The 22,585-nt window shown below is 41.1% G+C and overlaps 1 protein-coding gene across 2 annotated transcripts in view; it reads right to left on the bottom strand.

Annotated features, from left to right (window-relative positions):
• ENTPD1 (ectonucleoside triphosphate diphosphohydrolase 1) overlaps positions 1 to 22,585 on the bottom strand; it is an 86,961-nt gene that overhangs the window by 43,894 nt on the left and 20,482 nt on the right. The window lies entirely within an intron of this gene.

The raw sequence follows: 22,585 nt of genomic DNA, 5'->3' as shown, positions 1-22,585 counted from the left end.
GTTTAATAGGTCATATAGGTCTATCAAGACACAAGTAACAAATAACAAAAAAGCAAGAATCGTCCTCATTTCTCAAATATACCACAAAATGTTTAAGATGTTAAAAAGTATTTTAAAAAAAGATGTTAAAAAGTATTCAGAATATATCATCAAACATGAAACTCCCACTACCTCAAGATATTTTCTGGCTTGATATCCCCTTGCATTTCAGCCACATTATATGTTGTAATTGGTAATAGCATAGAGGCTGTGGAGTTTTGAACATATCATTCCCATTATCTCATCTATTCTGTTCTTAACCTGTCATGGGACATAAAAAAGCTCCAAGCAAAGAATTAGATAAAAGGCAAAAATTACTTTGATCATTATGAAGACAGCATATAGCAGAAGTGAACAAGAAATGGAATGCTGCCCACTCCCTCCATTCTAACAACTCACTCTCTTCCTCTTTCAACTTCCCAAACTATCCCTAAACTTTTTTCTTAGACTTTGAAGAAGAAGGATAGGATAAAGCAATAAAGAAGCACGTGAAATGAGATGGGTTCTACAGAAGAGACTGCACTTCTCTAAAGACACGTCATGGGATTAAAACAGCTGAAAGAGGAGCCCAATTGAGTCTTTCCCTCTGGGTTTCCCTCTTGATCAGCAGCAGCTACTGCATACTGAAACAGGAGTTCCTCCTTAAGCTTTTGAGCAGAAGCTTGGATTTAATCCAAAGAATTGTAACTGCATGGGTCTCCAGTCTGCTCATCAACCTCTAGTATCTTGACCAATCTTTACCCATCAGACCAAACAGTACAAAACTTAGGAGAAAAAGTTTTAACAAAATCATTAGCTACTGCTTCCAAACACAGCAACAATAGATGAAATATACAGCACTTCCCCCACCCCTTCTCCCTTCTCAAAAGAACTTCAATTTTGTTCAGATGCTTGCCATTCCTCCAAGCGGTCCACATACCTCATGGGAAAAGGATACACCCTCCAGCTCAGGGTCAAGCCTGATTGTTGTGCATAATCTCATTCCCTCACCAATGACTAGTTCAACAATGGATATGTACCCAAAAATAGTCCATGAGATCCTAGAGGAAGGCTGCTGGGGCAAGTTCAGGAAAAGAAAGGCAGCATTCTCGTCTTCCTCAGACATTGCCCTGCCTGGATAGGATGACATCCAATGATGGCAGAACACAGAGACAGAGAGAACTTAAGTTTTTAATGGCATTTTATACTGGTGAAACAACAAATCCTGATCCAGTCCTCCCATGAGACTTATGCTTTGGCCCAGTTAGAGTCAATATTTTAATACTTTGAAGCCAAAACATCCTAATATAACTGGTATGACAGAAGTCTGTTTGATGCCAGGGTTCTGGAGTCTGGAAAAGAGCATCCCCTAGGTACTACCTGCCTCAGTTCCCAAAGTTATGATATTGACAATCACAACTCGTAACAAGCAGCACTTTGGATGAACAATTACAAATCAAATACCAAGGGTAGTGCACTGCAGCAATGTTTCTACTTTAATTGAATTTTGAATGCACTACTCCCTCAAGCTGTTCCCAAAAAATCTACCTATTAAGTTGTTTTGTTCTCATAAGTATGGCAATTTTGCTTTCTCACTTTCCTTCCACATCCATTGGGCACTAATCTTAGTGGTGAAAAAGACCAACAAGGTCCCCACTCTTTGGAGTTCACAATCTAGCTGGGGAGATAAATAAACCAGAACAGAAGTGACAAATAAGTGACTTCAGGTCATGATACATCCTAAGAAGAAATTTAAACTACGGAATGTTTACAGTTCAATGGAAATTAAGTAATGGGATATGCAGCAAACTTGTGGTGGGAGAATTAAACTGAAGCAGGAAAGCCTCTCCAAGAAGGTGACATTTGAGCTGAGACCTGGATGTTGAGCTATGAGAAGGAGTAACAACATTTCAGAAAAAGGGGACAGCAACTGCAAAAGCCCTGAAGTAGGAAACAGCTCAATGTGACTGTTTCTTCCATTTCCTAATGAGATTATTTACTAACACCATTATTCCTGAACAGTTGGAAATATACTTTCCCACATTTACCCAGGTTTTCGATGACATCCATATTATTAGAATATATTGAAGACTTTCATCATATTCTTATTAAAGATAAGACAAGAAAAAGAACTTGAAGAGAAAGCTAAGGAACTTTTCATACACATTTTTTAAAATAAACCAAAAAAATAATGGCTCAGTTTGTTTTTTATGTAACTGGCTAGATTCCCAGGGAGGAGTAATTAAAATACTACCATGTTTTCTATGGATTATGGCAGGTAGTTTTCCAAAGCCCTGATCACATGCAGGAAGCCAGACTCTTCTTAGGAGGTGGTCCTAGATGTACCCCTAAACACAAGGGTCCAGGTGGGACTTAGCTGTGTTGTGCTCATAAAAAGGGAACCACTTAGGTTACTACCCCTCTTCTCTGGCCCCCAGAAACCTTTCAGATGTCATGACTGCTTTTATCAAATCCTGTTATGGAAAATTCACAGTGACTGTGTCTCCCAGACTCCTTGAAAAGCCCTTAATTTGCCTTGTGGATAACAGAAATTTGGTTTCTATCACACCATGTGAAATACGATTTCAAAAACCAATTTCAAGAAACATTTTATATCAGAATATCTAATGGCAAAGTGTTGTGTTTGTTTTCCTTTGAATTGTCTCACTATACTGGAAAATTCAAGATTATTACTTCTTTCCCATTTTCCCCTTTCATATGATGAGCAGGGAAATGTTTCTATTTAAGATGAGAGAACCAAGTAGAAAGTTCAGCTCTCACTTGAGACACAAAACTGAAGGAAACCCAAGCTTTGAGAAAACCAATTGATTTCAAGCCAATCAGCTATGTCTGAAGAAAAAAACCAAAAACAAAAAATGATGTTTTTATTCTTATGCAACAGCCATCCTGACATCTATAGTTAGCATCCTATTAAAGTCAAGATCAGTCTTATTTAGTTTTGTCCTTAGTGAAAATTCTGCTGAACAGAGAAATCCTGGCATCTCTACTTCATGATATCAAAGATGTAATATCTTAAAATTTTACTATATGAATAAAAAGATTTGGAGTGTTGGCAGATGTGGTGGCTTTCAGGCAAAAACAACCCAAGTTTTACTCTGCAGATCCTGTGTGACTCACTAGATTCAGACCGTTTCCAATTTGATGGGTCACATCCGGACTAAGCTTGGCTCATCACATAGAAGAAGAGCAAACACAGACAAGCACTGGTGAGTAAACACCAGTAGAGTGCTGTGGCCCTTGATGTGGGCATTGACAAAGCCCAGTGACAGGACAGTCACTGAAGTTCAAGGGACTGGTCCTAATCTGGCCCCACCATTCCCCCAAATCCCAGCATCAAAGTCCCTGCTCCATTTCTCCTATCTTCCTTCTTTTCCATCAAGTAGTTGTTCTTGGTGACACACATTTAGGTTGTTCTCACACTTCAGGGTTTTAAGATCTTTCTCAATTCTCAGTTCATTCCAGGTGTCTTAGACCCACCCTCTTCTGTGGTGATATCCACTCTGGTCCAGTCACTTCCACCTCTGCTACGACAGACCTTTCTTATACCTTCCACCCCTTCCAGTGCCCTTCCCTATCAGAATCCATCCATGTATGGCTGCAGAAATCTCCCATAACTGACATTCCCATGGTTCTTCCTGATCAAGAGTCTAAGGTAGCTTCCTGTGGGCTGCCAGATGAAAGCCATACTGATCTACCTAGACCTCTCAACCCTCTGGAAATGTAAGCCCTTTCTATCTCACCATTCCAAGAAGCAGATGTTTTTCTTCAAGATCATACTGCCTGACATCATGTTCACTAGAATGTAAATATCCTGAGTGCAGGGACTTTTCTTCTGGCTTGTTCATTGCCATATTCCCAGTATAATGAATAAGTAAATCTTCAGATTCTTCTCCTGAGAATCTGAAATTTCTATCACTTAGAATTCTATTCCCCTCTTTCTCCACTTCCTTTTCCTTGTCTCTTTTAAAATCAAGCTCAATAGCCAGACTTCAAGCTGTATTACAAATCTGTAATCATCAAGACAGGATGGTACTGGCACAAAAAACAGACGCTCAGATCAATGGAACATAATAGACGACCCAGAAGTGGACCCACAAACGTATGGCCAACTAATTGTTGACAAAGCAGGAAAGAATATCCAATGGAATACAGACAGTCTCTTCAGCAAGTGGTGCTGGGAAAACTGGACAGCGACATGCAGAAAAATGAACCTCAACCACTTTCTTACACCATACACAAAAATAAACTCAAAATGGATGAAAGACCTAAATGTAAGACAGGAGGCCATCAGAATCCTCGAGGAGAAAGCAGGCAACAACCTCTTTGATCTTGGCTACAGCAACTTCTTATTCAACAAGTCTCTGGAGGCAAGGGAAACAAAAGCAAAAATGAACTACTGGGACCTCATCAAAATAAAAAGCCTCTGCACAGCGAAGGAAACAATCAGCAAAACTAAAAGGCAACCAACAGAATGGGAGAAGATATTTGCAAATGACGTATCAGATAAAGGGTTAGTATCCAAAATCTCTAAGAACTCATCAAACTCAACACCCCAAAAACAAATAATCCAGTGAAGAAATGGGCAAAAGACATGAATAGATAGTTTTCCAAAGAAGACATCCAGATAGCCAACCAACACATGAAAAAATGCTCAACATCACTCATCATCAGGGAAATACAAAGCAAAACCACAATGAGGTGCCACCTCACACCAGTCAGAATGGCTAACATTAACAACTCAGGCAACAACAGATGTTGGTGAGGATGTGGAGAAAGAGGATCTCTTTTGTACTGCTGGTGGGAATGCAAACTGGTGCAGCCACTCTGGAAAACAGTATGGAGGTTCCTCAAAAAATTAAAAATAGAATTACCCTACGACCCAGCAATTGCACTACTAGGTATTTATCCAAGGGATGCAGGTATGCTTTTTCGAAGGGGCACATACACCCCAATGTTAAGAGCAGCACTATCAACAATAGCCAAAGTATGGAAAGAGCCCAAATGTCCATCGATGGATGAATGGATAAAGAAGAAGTGGTATATGTATACAATGGAGTATTATTCGGCAATCAAAAAGAATGAAATCTTGCCATTTGCAGCTATGTGGATGGAACTGGAGGGTATTATGCTAAGCGAAATGAGTCAGTCAGAGAAAGACAAATATCATATGACTTCACTCATATGAGGACTTTGAGACACAGAACAGATGAACACAAGGGAAAGGAAGCAAATATAATATAAAACAGGGAGGGGGACAAAACAGAAGAGACTCTTAAATATGGAGAATAAACAGAGGGTTACTGGAGGGGTTGTGGGAGGGGGGATGGGCTAAATGGGTAAGGGGCATTAAGGAATCTACTCCTGACATCATTGTTGCACTATATGCTAACTAACTTGGATGTAAATTTAAAAAATAAAATAACAAAGTAAATAAAAATTAAAAAAATAAAATCAAGCTCAATAGGAAGCTATGTTCCCATCCATATGCTTCAAAGCTCAATTGTTCCAGTAGTTCTCTCTCCATGTGCTGCTTCTGGATACTTAATAGATTGAGCCATTTGTTTGGGAGGTCTATAGCTATTTGGGGAGGGGCTATGCTTCATTTGTTTTTTCAATTAGTCATTCAATAATTATTTATGGAATGTATTATACTGTGCACTAGACCTGCCCTAGGCTCTAAGCTACAGCAATGAACAAAACAGACAAGCATCCCCATCCGCGTGGTGCTTATATCCTAGTCTGGAAGAAAAGACAATAAACAAGATAAGTAAAATTTAGAGTATATTACATAACCATAAGGGCTAAGGAAGGGGGAGAAAAAAGCAGGAAAGGTGAAGAGAAAGGATAAGTTTATTATGAAAGGTCTCTCTGAGATGGTGATATTGATGACAGTCAAAGATGTGAAAAGAAAGCATGCATACCTGTTGAGCAAGAGCATTTAAAGCAACCAGAATTGCATGTGCAAAGGCCCTGAGGGTGAGACAGTGCCTGGTCATGAGGTCAGTGTGACTGGAAGAGTGATGCAGGGGAGAATAATAAAAGATTGTCAGGTGGGTAACTGGGTTGCTTGCTTATAGGACCTTGCAGGTTCCAGCAAGGTTTTGCCTTATTCTAAGAGATCTGACTTATTTCTAGTCATTTGTATTATCTACACTCAGCACCGTAAGGTAAATAAGAAATCATCAAGGGCCTTTAAAGTCCCTGGAAAGGGAGGATGTGGCCTTTTAGGCAGCACACACCTGCCTCTTGTGATGAGGTGCGGAGGCTACCCCCAATGAGGTCAGGTCACAGCACAATCACACAACCAAATATAGGCAGACCTGGCTCTGTTGAAGAAAAGACTGTGCCAAGACCAGGTGAGATGGATCCAGGAGGAATAAATACTATCACGTGGGAGGTCTTCTCTATACCTTCTGGCCTTGGTGGATCAGGACCAGAGAATCTTTGCTGAGAGAACATCATCATGAGGGTTCACTGAGCCAATAGTCACCATGATCCATGAGCAGAATGCTAAACTCCACAAACGTCTGAAGGGTGGCTCAAGATATAGCAGAGCCCAGACAAGCTCACCTTTGCTCAGCCTCTCTGAGTGTCCACTTCCTCATGTGCAAAATGGGGTCCATAATAGTACTTACTTCATAGGGTTGCTAGGTAAGATTCAATGAGCAAACAATACATAGCAGCCTATACTTCAAGAGCCTTCACTGTACTCCAGATTCTGCTCTTAGCACTTTGAATATAGCCACCCATTTAACCCTCACAACAATCCTCTGACGTAGATGTACTATTATCATCTGCATCAATTTCCTAGGGCTATCAACAACAAACTACCACAAACTTGGTGACTTAAAGCAATAGAAACTTATTCTTTCACAATTCTGGAAGGCAGAAGTCCAGAATCAAGGTGTCAACAGGGCCAAAGGCTCTGGAGGAGATTTCTTTCTTGCGTCTTCCAGTTTCTGGTGGCTCCTGGTATTCTTTGGCTTGTGGCTACATCTCTCCAATCACTGCCTGCACATGGCCTTTTTCCCTGTGTCTGTGTGTGCTACATTTCCCTCTCTTTTCTCTTATAGGACACCAGTGATTGGATTTAGGGCCCACCCTAAATCCAGAATGAACTCATCTCAAGATCCTTAATTACATTAGCAAAGACCCTTTTTCTAAATAAGCTCACAATTTACAGGTAGGTACTATTATCATCATTACTGTCACTCTACAGATGAGGAAAGTGAGTCACAGAGAAGCTAAGTAAGTTGCCCAAAGTTACACCAATGTAAATGTTGGGACCAGGAAGTAAGCACAGGTATTCTGGACCCAGAGGCCAGGCTTTTAACCACTGCCCTACCCTGCAGCACATGACTGAGGCTTAGTACAGTGCTTGGCACATAGTACTGGTGCTGTATGTGGGAGCCAGTCCCATCATCCAGAAGTGAAAAGTGACTGACTTTGAGGATTTGGCTATAAGAGTGGTCTGGACTGTTGTCACAGGTAACAACAGACAATGTTTTACCTTTAAAATAGAGTCTTCGGTCCCTAGGAGTCAGAAGCTTGGAGCTAAGTAGCAGAGGCTGAGACTGTAATTCCCCAAGAAGTTAAGGGACTTGGTCAAAGTCATACATTTTGTTTGTTGGTTTGTTGGTTTGTTGTGGGGAGGGGCAGAGAGAGAGAGAGGAACCTGAAGCAAGCTCCAGGCTCTGAGCTGTGAGCACAGAGCCTGACATGGGGCTCTAACCCACAAACCATGAGATCATGACCTAAGCCAAAGTCAGATGCTTAGCTGACTGAGCCACCCTGGTGCCCCTCAAAGTCATACATACAGATGTGTGGCAAATGGCAGAGAGGGTTTCGATCCAAGTCTCTCATGTCCACTCCACTGCCTCAGCCATTGCTCTGCATTAGGGACATGTAGAAATAAATTACTCAGCTTCGTTCCTTGACTCAATGCAAAAGAACACACCCCAAGTTCTGTTCAAATGGAAAGATCATATTTCATCTCACACCCCCCATATTTTCCCAATTAATAAATCCGGAGTCAAATTTGAGGACAAAGCTGTTTAATTTGGTGGGGTTTTTTCCTGTGTTTTTAAGTCAAGGAAGTCAGTACAATGTCAACAAATACACAAATGCTAAAAATAAACTGAAAGGCCTCAATGATGACTAGTTAGTTAAAGGGCAAAAGGCAAAGGAGAGGGAGGGAAAACACGATTGACCCAGGCTTGGGAGACATGGGCAAGAAGACAGATCCAGAGAATAAGAGGGGAAGGGAGAGGTGGAGGATGGGAATGGAAAGAGAGGGAGAGATGATTGAGTAAATTACCCATGCCCTGTCCTACTGATCCCTTGAACCACAGACTTCAGAGGAAGCTATTTGCTTCTATTTATGATCATTTATTCCTAATCTTTGAAATGTTAATTAGCTGGTTAATTTCAGCCCACAACTCTTTAGAAAAGGAGCACATTTATCTTAACAAAGTGGCTTGGCTGGTCCTGAGTGAGCCCCATCTGAGGCTCAGCTTTGGGCAAGAGGAGCCCAGCTAGGGACACTCAGGCAGTGGAAATGCGAGTAGGGATGCTGAGCTCTTCCTGCAAATTGGATTCTGCCACCCCCATGTTCCCCTCTCCAAGGCTCTTGCTGTGAGCTGTGCTCTTTTCAGATTAGCAGCAAGTAACTGACTTTGCATTTGGTGTGCCTGACTGGAAAAATTGTTAATGACTGCAAAAATCAAATGCCAATAGGGGCTCTATGTATGAGAAATAAGGAAGCAAAGGAGTCTCCTTCCTCGCTCTTCTCCTTACTTCCTCCCACCATACCATCTACCACCTCACCCACACCCCTTCTGGCCTCTCCTGAATTATTTTGCCCATAGACTGCATGGAGCACAATAAGTCTTTGTGGTCATCATGGAATCCCGTATTCAAGTATAGGGCTGGCAAGGAAGAGGGTTGTTTCCAGCAAAGTGACATCACTGAGACTGCAGACAGGAATTCCCTGTGTCCCAGCCAACAAGTGTAACAATCTCATGTATTGATGGTCTTTGCACTAAGCACATTGCTTTCACTAAATGAATCCTCTTCCACAACTGAATTGAAGAAATGCACCCTGGGGACTCTGCCCTTTCTCAGAGCAGCTGCATTTGTCAATAAGCTATGGTTAGTTTCAGCCAGTGACAAAGACTATGAAAATCTGTACTGGCCATATATCACCAGAGTAGGGGGTCAGAGGCAAGGTGGAGTAAACTGACTCACTCAGGTTACCTAGACTTACAGTCCCCTGTGTTCTATACCTTACATTCATAAATTCTCTCATTTCTATCTCCACATCTTTGCACCCATGAGATATAAAAGTTAGAAGCAACATAAAAATATTTCTGCAGCAAAATATGCCATAAACAAGGTAAAAAGTTACAAAGTACGAAAAATGTTTGTAACAGCTATGAACCAGTTAGTTTCCTTAATATATAGTCATTAAAAATCATTAAGAATATGATCAACCTATCTAATAGAAAAATAAGCAAAAACCATGAATAGGCACTTCAAAGAAATATATTCTTAATATATTAAGTGTATTTTCAGTGTCCTTAAAGAAATGCAAATGAAAAAATGGGATAACTTTTATCACTTATCAGAATAGAAAAGTTTTTTTTATTTGATAACATTACTAAATAGAATGCTCCCCCCCCAAATGCTGACAATACCAAATGTTGGCAAGGATGTAGAGCAACTAGAACTCTCATGTTGCTACCGGGGATGCAACATGGCACAGCCACTTTGGAAAGAGTTTGGCAGTCCTTTATGAAGTTAAACATATAATTTCCATATGACCAGGCAACCCCACTCTTAAGTATTTATCCAAGGAGAGTTAATACATAAGCCTACGCAAAAACCTGTACCTAAGTATTTGTAACATCACCCCAAACTCAAAATAACCCAAATGCCCATCAACTAGTGAATGTACCCAAATTATGACACAATCATACAGTGTAATTCTACTCAGCAACAAAAAAGGAATAAACTACTGATAAATGCAACAACATGAATGAATCTCAAAAGCATTATGCTAGGTGAAAGAAGCCAGACTCAAAAAGGCTATATACTGTAGGATTTCATTTATACAGTATTCTGGAAAAGGCAAAACTAAGGACAGAAATCAGATCAATGGGTAGAGGTTCAGGAACAGAGGACTGACTACAAAATGCAAAAGGTCATGAGGGAACTTTCTGAGATCATGGAAATACTCCGTATCTTGATTGTGGGGGTAGTTAGATGACTATATACATTTGTTTAAAATTCATAGAACTGTATACCTAACAAGGGTGAGTTTTCAGTAAGGAAATTCAATAGAGAAAGTCTATTTATCAACAAGGAAATAACAAGGAAGTGGGGAAACAGGCATTTCTTACATGTTGGTGAGAGTAAAAATTCATACAACTTTGGTGGGTGGCAATTTTGTAATATGTATGAAAGAGTGAAGTGTACATATCCTGTAACCTAAGAATTCTACTTCTAAAAATTTAACCTGCTAATGATACTTATGAATATATGAAAAGATGAATGTATAAGGATGTTTGGTGCAGCATGATTTGTAATAGCAAGACTAAAAATGACAAAGGTCCATTAATTGGGGTCTGGATATTAAAATTCTAAAACACAGCAGATAATATTATTCAGGCATGAAAAAAAAGATTTTGATCTACGAATGTTGATACAAACTGTCTTCAAAATATTTTATATATGCAAAGCAAAATATGGAGCAATATGTACAGTATGTTCCCATTGGATAAAGGCATAGACATCTCTGGAAGAATATGGATTCGCTAGGACTCAGGACTCAGCATATAGTCATACTCATGGCTTAAGATTTATTACAGTGAAAGGATATGAAGCATCAGCAAAGACAAAAAAAAAAACAACAAGCATGGGACTACGTCTAGGGAAAACAGGTACAAGCTTTCAAGAGTCTTCTCCCAGTGGAGACCACCGGACATACTTAATTCCCCCAGCAATGAGTTAGAACAACATATGTGAAATATTGCCTACCAGGGAGGCTCACCAGAGACCCAGTGCCCAGGGCTATCACTGGGAGCTGATACATAGGCACCTTCCATTCAGCATACACCAATATTCCAGACGGAATTCCTTTCCCAGAAGGAAAGCAGGGGCTCAGCACAAACCACGCTACCTGCACAGTACAAGCACAGCAAGCCATCCCCACCAATCCTCAGAATGGTGACAACTCTTCTGAAACCCAAGCCCCCAGACACGATCAAAGGGATTCAACCCAGCAAGCAGGTCCTCTCAAGGACAGCAGTCCCAGGTCTGCATGTTGATTTCCTTCTGCACCAAGCAATTCTTAAAATATTTTACCACATGACCTTCCTTACTCCTTCCCTCTCTTCTTTTCCTCCCTCCTTCTCCTCCTTCCTCTTCCCCTTCCTTCCTCGTTTCCCTGAGTAATTTAAAATTCTTAATAGGAATTCCTGAAAACCCAGAGGCTTTGAGTTGAAGAAGAAATATTTACAGAGGGTTTCCAGTTTAGAGTAAAGTGGCAAAGATGCTAGGAGCCCAGAAGTTAGGGAATGAGTAAATGGGAAGTTTTGCATTGGTGGTTTGATGCTGTCTTTACGGATTCTCTGCTCACTGCCACCCTGCTACCCAGTGACCAACCTTGATGAGGCCAAGTAGCCACCTCTGGATCCCCACTCACTCATTCTTCTCAGGTCATTTAATCTCTTTTGTATTCTTTGAGGCAGAGCTTTGGGTGGATTCAGAGCTTTATTTTGAGGGAAATTTGGCATCTCCTCTTAGGTACCTCTGCTGTTATGTAAATACAAGAGGGAACACCTCTCTGGATAAGATATAGTCAAGTTTCTAAATTCTCTGGTAACCATCACAGATCATCAGTATTAAGCAGCTGGCTCTCTCTTTAACCAGCAACACAGAATATCTGCACTTTAGATACTTATGTGAGAACTCAATCTTAAGTTGAATAAGTATCTAGTTCCTGTCAAGGGTGTAACAGATACAACTGATATTTGGGAAGGACAACCTAAGAGTCCCCCAGATTTTTTTAGTTTATTTTCTGTATTCACTTAGGGAGGCGGAAGGCAGGAGGGGTTACAGAAAGGTCCCTGGATCTTGGAGAAAGGGGTGTCCTTCTAGGGTAAAACTAGTAAGACCAACACATAACCAGATGAGAGCAGGTCCTACCAAAATTGCCCACACTTTTTTTTATCTTAAGTGTATGTTCAGTCCTGTGACTTAAGTATTTCCTCAAATCCAGAATACAACTAAGAAAGTGGTGTCCTACTCAATTTTGTACCCTGAATGAAGAAAGAATTTGTAAATATGGTGAGGTGGGGTCATCTGTGAGGAGTGAAATGGCAACTAAAAGAATCAGACAGCATGGTGTGTCTCCAGCATGGTCTGGGGGAAAGCTGCCTTCGCCATGGAATCAAGTATGCCACTTCCCTGAAAGTTCTTTCTCCATAGTGATGAAGGATGACCCCTCTAAGATAATGAGACTAACCTCCCTGACTATGATTTCATGTCCACCAAGCTGTCTTGCCACAACTAACAGGGTAAAAAATGAGCTGATCATTGTTAAACAATAAGTGGGTATTATGCCTTATACACTCATCATTTGCATGTTGAGTTTCATGGGATTGTCATTCTTTTTATTCCGTAAAGCGAAATAGATTGTCTTTCCCTTTAAGATACAGGCTGTCTGTAGAATATGGATGCAACGCAGAGACCACCAAAGGCATGTGTACAGCACATTCTATTGACTTCTTGCTCACACCCATACAGTCTGCTATCTTACTTGCTCAGACTTACAGAGGTAGGAGGAGTGCAGCCAGACAAGGAAACAGACCTGGGGGGCCAAAGCAGACAAGAGTGATTCCATATGCTTTCTCTTCTTTGGAGTTATAATATTGTTCTGAATGGAAGGGAAAGTGTCTCTACCTCAGCATACCACAAAAAAGGAAGCGTACATTATGGTCCTTGGAAATGATGGCTAAAATAGTTCAAACTCTTTAAAGAAATTCCTGAAAACCCAAGTACTCTGGGGAACACTTGAGTTGAAGAGGAAAATTTTACTCCACCTTTTGGGAAAGTCTTTGTTGCCTAGAACTGACCTCTGGGAATGACACATTGGTAGACCCATCTTTAGGGATGGGATAGTTAAGTTAGATAACAAAGAAACTATTGGGCCCACCCTCTACCTATTCTCTCAGGACTGGGTGGGGAAAGGCCACTTCCTCTCTTCTTAGATTTTTATATGGTTACTGGTATGTTCATTCCACTTCTCTTGTGTCCAGCTCTTTCCCTCCAGCATCTCCAGTGACCTGACCCGTCATGCCCCAGCAGTTCTTAAGATGTGACTTCCTCTAACTTGTTTTTTTTTTTTTCTCTGTATACTCTGGGCATTCCTAAATTCCACCTCCTCACAACCTACTCCCTCCTTGATCCACCACACCTGGCTTCTGTCCCACCATCCCACTAAAGCCACTCATAGAAACAGTCAATGGATGCTTTTCAGTATTTACATTTCCTATAGACTTTGACACTGCTAATTTCTTACTACATAAAGTCTCTCCTTTCTTGGCTTCCATGACACCAGGCTCTCTTGTAATAGTCCTCCTATTTCTCTGACCCCTGGTTTACTGGCTCTTCTTTCTCACCATACCCTTTGAATAGGGATGTTCCATAGTGTTCTGAGAACCTTGGCTCATTTCATTTTATATACATACACTCAACTCAAGGGTGATGACTCCCTAATCTGTATGGAGATGACTCTCTCATCTATTATCTCCAGTCCAGAACTTGCTCTTAAGCTCCAAATCTGTAATTCTAGCCACCTACTGGACATATTTGCTTTAATGTTCTACAGCCAAAATCACCACGTTTAAAACTTAACTGTCTTCCCCACACTAATTTTTCTCTATAATCTGCTCAGTGAAGGTCACCACCATACCACCAGTGTCCCTAAACTCCTTCTTCTCCCTCTGATCAAGCTCCAAGTTTTATTGATTCTACCCACTAAATATCTCTCAAATCCTTTCATTTATCTCTTCTTGCCTGGATTTCTACAACAGCTTCTATAGAGGCCCTCTCATATCCAGGCTCTTCCCCTTCCAGTCCATTTTCTACTTTAGAGCCAGCACGAACATCCTAAAAATGCAAACCTGATTCTACAATCCCACCAGTGTGAACTTCTGATTCTCTGAGCAATATCTCAAAATAAAAGCAAAACTCTTTAACAACAGTTTGGAGGCCATGTCCCCAGGTATACTTCAAGGTGTTAGTTTCTACACTGGCCCTGTTTCATATCCTTATGCCTTACACAATGTTTCTGCTTCTTTCTTCTGTCTAAAACACTATTCTTTCCTCTCACTTCTTTATCTAACTATCTTCTGGGGAAATGGAGGCTGAGAGAGAATAAGCAGTTTATGTGTCACTGCTTCCAGAAAGTCTTCCTGAAAGCCTCTGGCCCTTCCTCTGCATCTGTCTCATGGCACCCGTGCACAGTGCTACAATGGCCTTTAACTTGTGTCAGTTTCCTCCACGAGAATAAGTGCCCTGAGAACACAGAGTATCTTTTAGATCTTTAGAAACCAGCAAAGGGTCTGGCCTATGTCAATACTCCATATATCAGTTCAGTTGAATAAATGAATGGATAAGATTGATTTGAATTTTTAGTATACAACATTTTCCATCAAGAAAAAGGGTGGGGGGCTCGAATATTTCAAATGTTTTACTTCTCAACTCCATGGTTCTGACTATTTTTAGTGAGCTGCCAGGAAACCTCAACTTCAGTCTGCATGTACTGTAGGAAGCAAGAGGACAAATGTTTGGGTAGTAAATCCCAAATCTGGATCCCAGTGCTTAGTCATAAACTCCATGGAATATTTTCTCACTAAATTACAAAGAATAATAGCCCTAAATGATAGGTTTATAATAGAAGGAACTCCACATTTGGCTGGTTCTTTCTAAGCAAGTACGGTTAACTCTACATTGTCTCTGGCAATGAGTCATTCTGATTAAAGAGAGTATGATTAAGTAGTAATGCATCTCCTTTTTTATGACTATGTAATAATCTCATAGGATAAACTCTCAACTCTGCATCTTACTAGTTGTGTGACTTGGGCTTTCTAAACTTTCTAACTTTCTAAATCTTCATTTTCTAGACTAAAATTTTTAAAACATCCATCACTTACTTTGGGAAGTTGATGTGAAGATGTAGTGAGCTCTGTATGAAAAGAGTGATTAGAGTGATCCCAACGGACCCCATGGCCTCAGTTACTACTGTCAATGTGTGGGAAATAGTTTAACTTATGTTTAGTCCAGACATACGTATTCTTGACTTTTTGGCTCCCTCTTTGCCCTTTCAGCTTGGATGACTCACAGACACCTCAAACCCATTCTACTCAAACAGAATGCATGTTTCTCCCCTCCCCCCAAACCTGTTCTTCCTCCGACTTCCCATAGTTCAACATTTATAGTTCAGTGAACATCTCTACTGAGATCTCACCCAGTTGTGATACCAAGAACAGCATCATCCTCCATTTCTTCTTCACCCTCACCCTTCACACCCAAACAACCCATTTATTCAGGAAATTTTTCTGAGACTTTGTGTCTAGTCCTGGGTCCTGCCTCCCAAAGATTCTGATGCCTCCCCATCCCCCTCCATCACACTGCCACCTCCTTAGTCCAACCACCACCACCTCCCACAGCAGGCTCCTAACTCATCTCCCTGCATCCACTCTTGCCTCTCGACAATTTACTTTCTATACTGAAGCCAGAGTGATCTTTTCAAGGTGCCTATATGATCACATCACCCACTAGTTACTTAAAACACTTCAGAGCTTCCCATTACTTTAGAATAAAAACCAGAAACCTTCATGCAAGCCATAGGTTCTGCGTGCTCTACCCTTTCTGGGTTTCTAGACTCTCTTATCACCACTCTTCCCCTCACTCTGCCTCCCCTCAGCCTCACTTCACCACTCTCCCCCTGCTACAAGGTCCTGGCACAATTTTTTTACTCTGCCTGGAACATTCTCCTCCCACTTCCTTTGTTTAGCTATTTTCTACTCAGCCTTCAGATCCCAACTGAAAGTGACTCCCTCAAGGACGCCTCAGGGAACCCTTTTGTGAACTCACTCTAGCAGGCACTCTGCATGACACTCGAAACTTTTCTATCACTTAAAGCTATCGTAATTAATTATCTACATACGTAAGTATTCCACCACACCAGCCTCAATGCTGGCTGCATATTAAATTCACTGGAGAAAATACCAACTCCTGCATTCCACCCCAGACAAATTAAATCAGGATTACTGCAGGTGGGGCCTACACATTGCAATCTTTTAATGGCTCCCTGGTACATCTAATGTGTAGCCAAGGTTGGGAACCACTGGTTCAGAGGGCAAGGACCATGTCTGCTTGTCCACAACTTCATCCCTAGTGCCAAGCACACAGCAGTGTGTGCACACAGTATAGGCACTCAATAAATGGCAATTGTAGTTATGATTGTTATTGTTGTGGCTGATATGGTTATGATTAAGATCGTAACTTTTTCACATTTTTGGTATCTGTGATTCTTTACCACGTAACTCCAAGAAAATAAACCTGTAGCAGCTAAATTATCTTTTAGCTGATATTATTAAATCAGCTGAATTATTAAAATTCAGCATGTTTCTTCCATTTTCCTGTCGACATAGACCTTCAATTGAGGACTGACCAGAACCTACTATATAATGTTCTCACAATAAATCACATCTCCAAGGTGAAACAAAATACAGCATATTTAAAAATCCAGTTCATATCATACAATTCCTTTTTATGTAGGTATGTATTCATAATTATAGTCATTTGAATAATGACTTTTGAATTTTGTAATGACATGAATTAATTGGATTGTCCACTGCTTTATCACTCTGATTCTATTTGATTTTACTCTTCCCTGTTTGTAGTTTTTCTCTCCTGTCACATGACCTATTTTACTAAGCAAAATACTAACCCCACCCCCACCCTGGCTCGGTGGTTAGAACTGAAGTTCCTTTGGCTTGCAGTTTGCCTACGTCAAAGGGCAGGCTCTGGGCAAGTCCTTTAGAGAACATTCTAAAGACACAGTTTCTGTAATCCAGTTCTCAACCATAAACCCACTCAAAATCACCTACGTGTGTTGTTAAAACAAAACTGCTGGACCCTATGCTCAGAGTTACAGATTTACTATGTCTTGGGTGAAGCCAGAGAATTTGCATTTCTAATAAGTTGCCAGGTAACACTGCTGTGGCTACTCTGGGAATCATACTTTAAAAACTACTGCTTTAATTCATAATGCACTCTAACTACACCCTAGTCAATGGTGGATATTTAAAAAAATAGTTGCAGAGCACTTGTGAGGCGTACTAGGGGTACAGTCAGTGAAGACCATCCAATTTATTCTTTATATTTAAAGCACAACTCTGGGCATTTCTCCTATGATTTCAGAGGGATTTCCTCTGTGCTATTTTTGTAAATGACTCAACATCTCCCACCCATATTTCTCTTTTGATGAGAAAGAGATCGTGAAAGCAGCATGCCTCTAGCCTGTTCTTAATAGGGAATCCCTCAGCTACCTCTAGCCTACTTTTTATTTAAAAAAAAAATTTTTTTTAATGTTTATTTATTTTTGAGACAGAGAGAGACAGAGATGAATGGGGGAGGGTCAGAGAGAGGAAGACACAGAATCTGAAACAGGCTCCAGGCTCTGAGCTGTTAGCACAGAGCCCAACACGGGGCTCAAACTCACGGACCGCGAGATCATGATCTGAGCCGAAGTCGGCCGCTTAACTGACTGAGCCACCCAGGCGCCCCTCTAGCCTACTTTTTTTTTTTAATTTTTTTTAACGTTTATTTATTTTTGAGACACAGAGAGACAGAGCATGAACGGGGGAGGGGCAGAGAGAGAGGGAGACACAGAATCGGAAACAGGCTCCAGGCTCTGAGCCATCAGCCCAGAGCCTGACGCGGGGCTCGAACTCACGGACCGCGAGATCGTGACCTGGCTGAAGTCGGACGCTTAACCGACTGCGCCACCCAGGCGCCCCTGTTTCAATGACTTCTTAATGAGGTATGTTTCACTTTGAATTGATTGAACTGCATCTTTCTAGACTCAAGCAAAATAGAAGTTCAGAGGTTCCAATTCTTTTGCATAATCCATTACCGTTGTGAATCCCTCTTCCTGTTCATGTCTTGCACTGAACCGTAATCAAAATAACTTTTTTTGTTATCTTTAGCATTTTTTCCTGCACGCCTCATCTCCAAGTGATACTTAGCCCAAGGGATGCTACTTTTAAAAGAATTCTCCTAGCTTCTAAACGTTCTTCTCGACTACTTGCCATCTTTTTTCTCTATTGTACAAATCCTTGGGTGGGGGGGAGGACTTTATTTTATAAAAGCCATGGTGATCATAGAAATTTTGAGAAAATGGAGAAATATATAAAATAAAATTAAACTCACCCCTAATTTCTAAACTCCTTATCAAGGTCCCTCTGGTCAAATAAGTATTTTAAATGCCTTCCACTTCCCTTACCCATTAAGATTACTTCTGATCACATAATCTGATTGCTCATTTAGTTGGTTATATCACTTTTAGACTCCTATCCTTTTGAGCCATATTCTTTAGCAAATCTGACCATGAGATCTCACCTATCATTTTTCTGATTTTTTTTTAATCCTTCTTCCTAAAAATTGAGGCCAAGTGCTGGTTGCCTTGTTTTCCTCCTTCAAGATTATTAATGCCTAAATCAACTATTCATTTCTCCTACTTCTTAGCCATATCTTTCTTTTGAATCAGAATTAAATCGGGGCGCCTGGGTGGCACAGTCGGTTAAGCGTCTGACTTCAGCCAGGTCACGATCTCGCGGTCCGTGAGTTCGAGCCCCGCGTCAGGCTCTGGGCTGATGGCTCAGAGCCTGGAGCCTGTTTCCGATTCTGTGTCTCCCTCTCTCTCTGCCCCTCCCCCGTTCGTGCTCTGTCTCTCTCTGTCCCAAAAAATAAATAAACGTTGAAAAAAAATTAAAAAAAAAAAAGAGTTAAATCAAAGAAGATGGAAGAAGGGCACTAAAATCCTCCTCTAACTTGCAAAAAGTATCTATGAGGAATATTAAGAATTTTTCATATATTTTTGGAAAATTAGATTTCCAATCAATATCTAGGTAAAGTTACAGTGTTTCAAACTTTCATAATTGAAAGGGGTTGGGTGGGGGGTAATGAAGGAAAGTGTTGCCAACATCTACTGTGATCTTCATGCCAAGCACTGTACTAGGCACACCACATAAAAATTTTTTTTCTCATTTAATACTCTTAAAGGAACTATAAGTTAACTACTGTTTTAGTTCCTGTTTTACAGATAAGGAAAACGCAAATGAGACAGATTAAGCAACTTCCCCAAGACCAAGCTGGCATAGTATCTTTGAAATACTAATTATTAGAATATCTGGTTTGCAAAGACCTCCTTTAGTTGGAAAACTCCATTCACAGTTTATTTTGCTTCTGTCTTTGCTTTTTAATAGAAATACTTCATCCAAAGCTTCCACCTGACTAGGGTGTTTTTATCTTATACTCATACAACAATGTCGGTTTTCACTCTCCCTCCTTTGTTCTCATCCAAAGCCCTGCAACAAGCTTCCAATCTCATGCTTTTGTATTTTCATACAAACAATATCTTAACATTCCCTCCCTATTCTAAAACATTTATGACTTTAAATAAGAAATAGAACTCACTGCGTCCAATCAGTTAGGAGACCCACCCTTCTAAGCCCTGTGACATGTGGAGCTTCATGTTTAGGTAGAGTAAAAGTATATTTATTTCAATAGGTTAAACTTTGATTCGAAAAAAAAAATGAAGATGGTCAAAAGAAAGCTTGAAATTCTAGACTTATCAAATTTCCTTAAAAGTTGTATCAATGAATCATAGATGTATTCTCCTTTTTTCTCTCTCAGCCCTTTTCCTGGAAATTAATGCAGCTTATTATGCTTCACATTGGAAGAGGCAAAGAGCCATAGCCTCACACCTTTCCATGAATTATTCTAAAGTTGGCAGCAGACTACCTAAATGAAAAAGCAACAGCAAAACAACTCCCAGAGGTTACAGGAGCTGGGATCTTGAGTAAGTCACATTCTCAGTCTTTGTTTCTTCAACTGTAAAAGGAGGATTAACAGTACTACCTATTTGATGGAGTTGCTAAAAGAATTAAACTGAATAATCTTTAAGAAACTCCCATATGAACTGTAAATTCAATGATTATGATTATTATGATAATGATGATTATAGCTTGCAAGGCCATAACTTCATTTTGAATCAATGTATAAAATCAAATATGCAAATGCGCAATACCCAAGTAACCAGAGGCTTTTTACATCTGTAAATGGTGTTGAAAAGTGTTTTAATTTCCCAAATTTCCAGGATTCTTCTTTTTCTCATGATAGAAAAGTCTAGGGTGGGTGCAAAGATTCCTGTCACTTCACCATTTGCTGATACTTTTTCTCACTAGACTTGGTGGTTTGGGAACCAGGTTTTGCTGCTGACAGTACACTGGAAGCCAGAATCTAGGACTGAGCCTGGCTTGGTGAGTATCAGTCCTGGGTCACCCTATTCTTCGGAAAGCAACATCAGCTTCAAGTTCTAGAATTAGGTTTGCCTTCTCAGGCAAAGAAAGGGGATGCTGTAGGGAGGTTAGGGAAACCCACACCTTCTCCCTCCCCTGCTGATTCTGCCCTTCCTCCAGGCTTGTCTTGCAGGCTCCTTTCAGGGCAATATGGAAGTCCTTGGGCTCAAAGTACACTCTCTGCTCCACTGCTTCTCATTCTCATTTCCAATTCAGGGGAGTAAAGAAATACTCTGGGGCCTTAAAGTGGAAGGGAGTTGTGTGGTTCTTCACACCTTAACGTGAAATGTTGAGATGGACTGTGTTCCCCAAACCTGGCTGTGGAAAAGCTGAATAGAAAGAACATGGGTTTGGAGGCAGTATAGGAGGAGGGCAAGGGACAAACTATCCCTTGGGATGGGTTGGAGGAAAGGGACTTTGGCAGCACCCAGGCACTGGGCAGCAGGGTGGGAGGACATAAGGCTCAGGATATAGAAGAGAGGTCCAGAAATGAAGCTCTCAGATACCACATCCACTTCACCAGCACCCAGTTTTACCAAGTACCCACCCTGTCTCCTTCCTGCCTCCTTGGATGGAAAGAGCAGCACTGGAAAACTCTCAGTTTCATCCTCACAGTTACCATTTGTTATGTGCTTGCTGGGTACCAGGCACTATGCTAAACACTACGTGCACCATCCATGAAATCTTCACAACACTATAGATATCATTAGGCCAATTTGCACTTGAGGAAACTGGGGGTCAGATGTTTAGTAATGTGCTCATTGTCACACAGTAAGTGCAGAGCTGGAATGTAAGCACAAGCCTGTGTGATGGTGGGAACACTATGCTCTTCGTTATTAGGAGGAACTGACACTCATTTAACTCTTCCCTTTTCTATCTCCTCCTACCCCTCCCCCCACCTACCACCTACCCACTTCCTTCAGTCAAGTATGGCCAGTTAACATAGCCATCTTCTAAGAAGGTCACCACAGGTGGTTTCTGCCTCATAAATGTCTAGGTTGGGTTTTGTGGCTGCTTTTTATGTCCTGTGACCTTATGATCTTGGCCACAACAGACTACGCCAACAACCACTGCTTGAGCCACGGTTGGGCTTGCATTACCTCATTTAGCCCTCTGAACAAACCAATACAAAATTAATCATATTGTACTGGTTGAGAACACTGACTCAGAAAAGTTAAGTTACCTGCCTGCGGTGATGATATAGCTAGTAAGAGGCAGAACTAGGATTGGAGGTTTGGTTCATCCAAATGCTTGAACATTCGGCTCTACCTCTTTTTCTTAGGAGATCAATGGAGTTGGCCTGGAACAAGAAATCCTCTCGAATACAATTTGTGACAATAGAAGGGGGTTTTCCAGCCAGTGCATCCTGTGCAGCAGGAGACACAGAGACAGAATCAAAGAAGAGCTGAGTTTTGGCAATGGAAGAGAAATCAGGGAGGATGACTTCCACAGTGGCTGCCCAGTCATGCGGGCTGGCACTATGCCCTCATCAAAGCAGTTCCTGCCAGCTTATATGCAGCAATAGAGTCTGTTACCTGTGTTTTCTGACTTCTCCAAATGGACCTGTCAGCCCCTATCACCCCAGATAACCTAACCCAGTCCTTGTCACCTATGCCTCACACATATCCCTCCCTTAGGCTTAAACTCCCAATAACACACCCCATCACTATCTTGTCCTGTGGGAATGGAGTGGCGAGAGTCTTGGAGCCCTGTAGACCCTGATGCTTGAATCCTAACCCCACTCTGACATCCAGCTTTACTTCTTTCCCCAAGTAACTCTTTCCTTCCATTGTCTGCCAGCTCCAAGAGAAAGAGTATTAGGCCTAGGGGTGCTTTCCAACGGGCCCTGAGTGTTTGGGGTGTACATCAAATGTTTTCTGGGGGAACAGCAA

The sequence above is a fragment of the Lynx rufus genome, unplaced genomic scaffold (assembly GCF_022079265.1).
Source record: "Lynx rufus isolate CCGP_SWC_20201006 ecotype Redwood Valley unplaced genomic scaffold, mLynRuf1.p SCAF_11, whole genome shotgun sequence".
Lineage (NCBI taxonomy): Eukaryota > Metazoa > Chordata > Mammalia > Carnivora > Felidae > Lynx > Lynx rufus.
The sequence above is the reverse complement of the archived record's forward strand: the minus strand, read 5'-3'. Positions and strand labels throughout refer to the sequence as shown.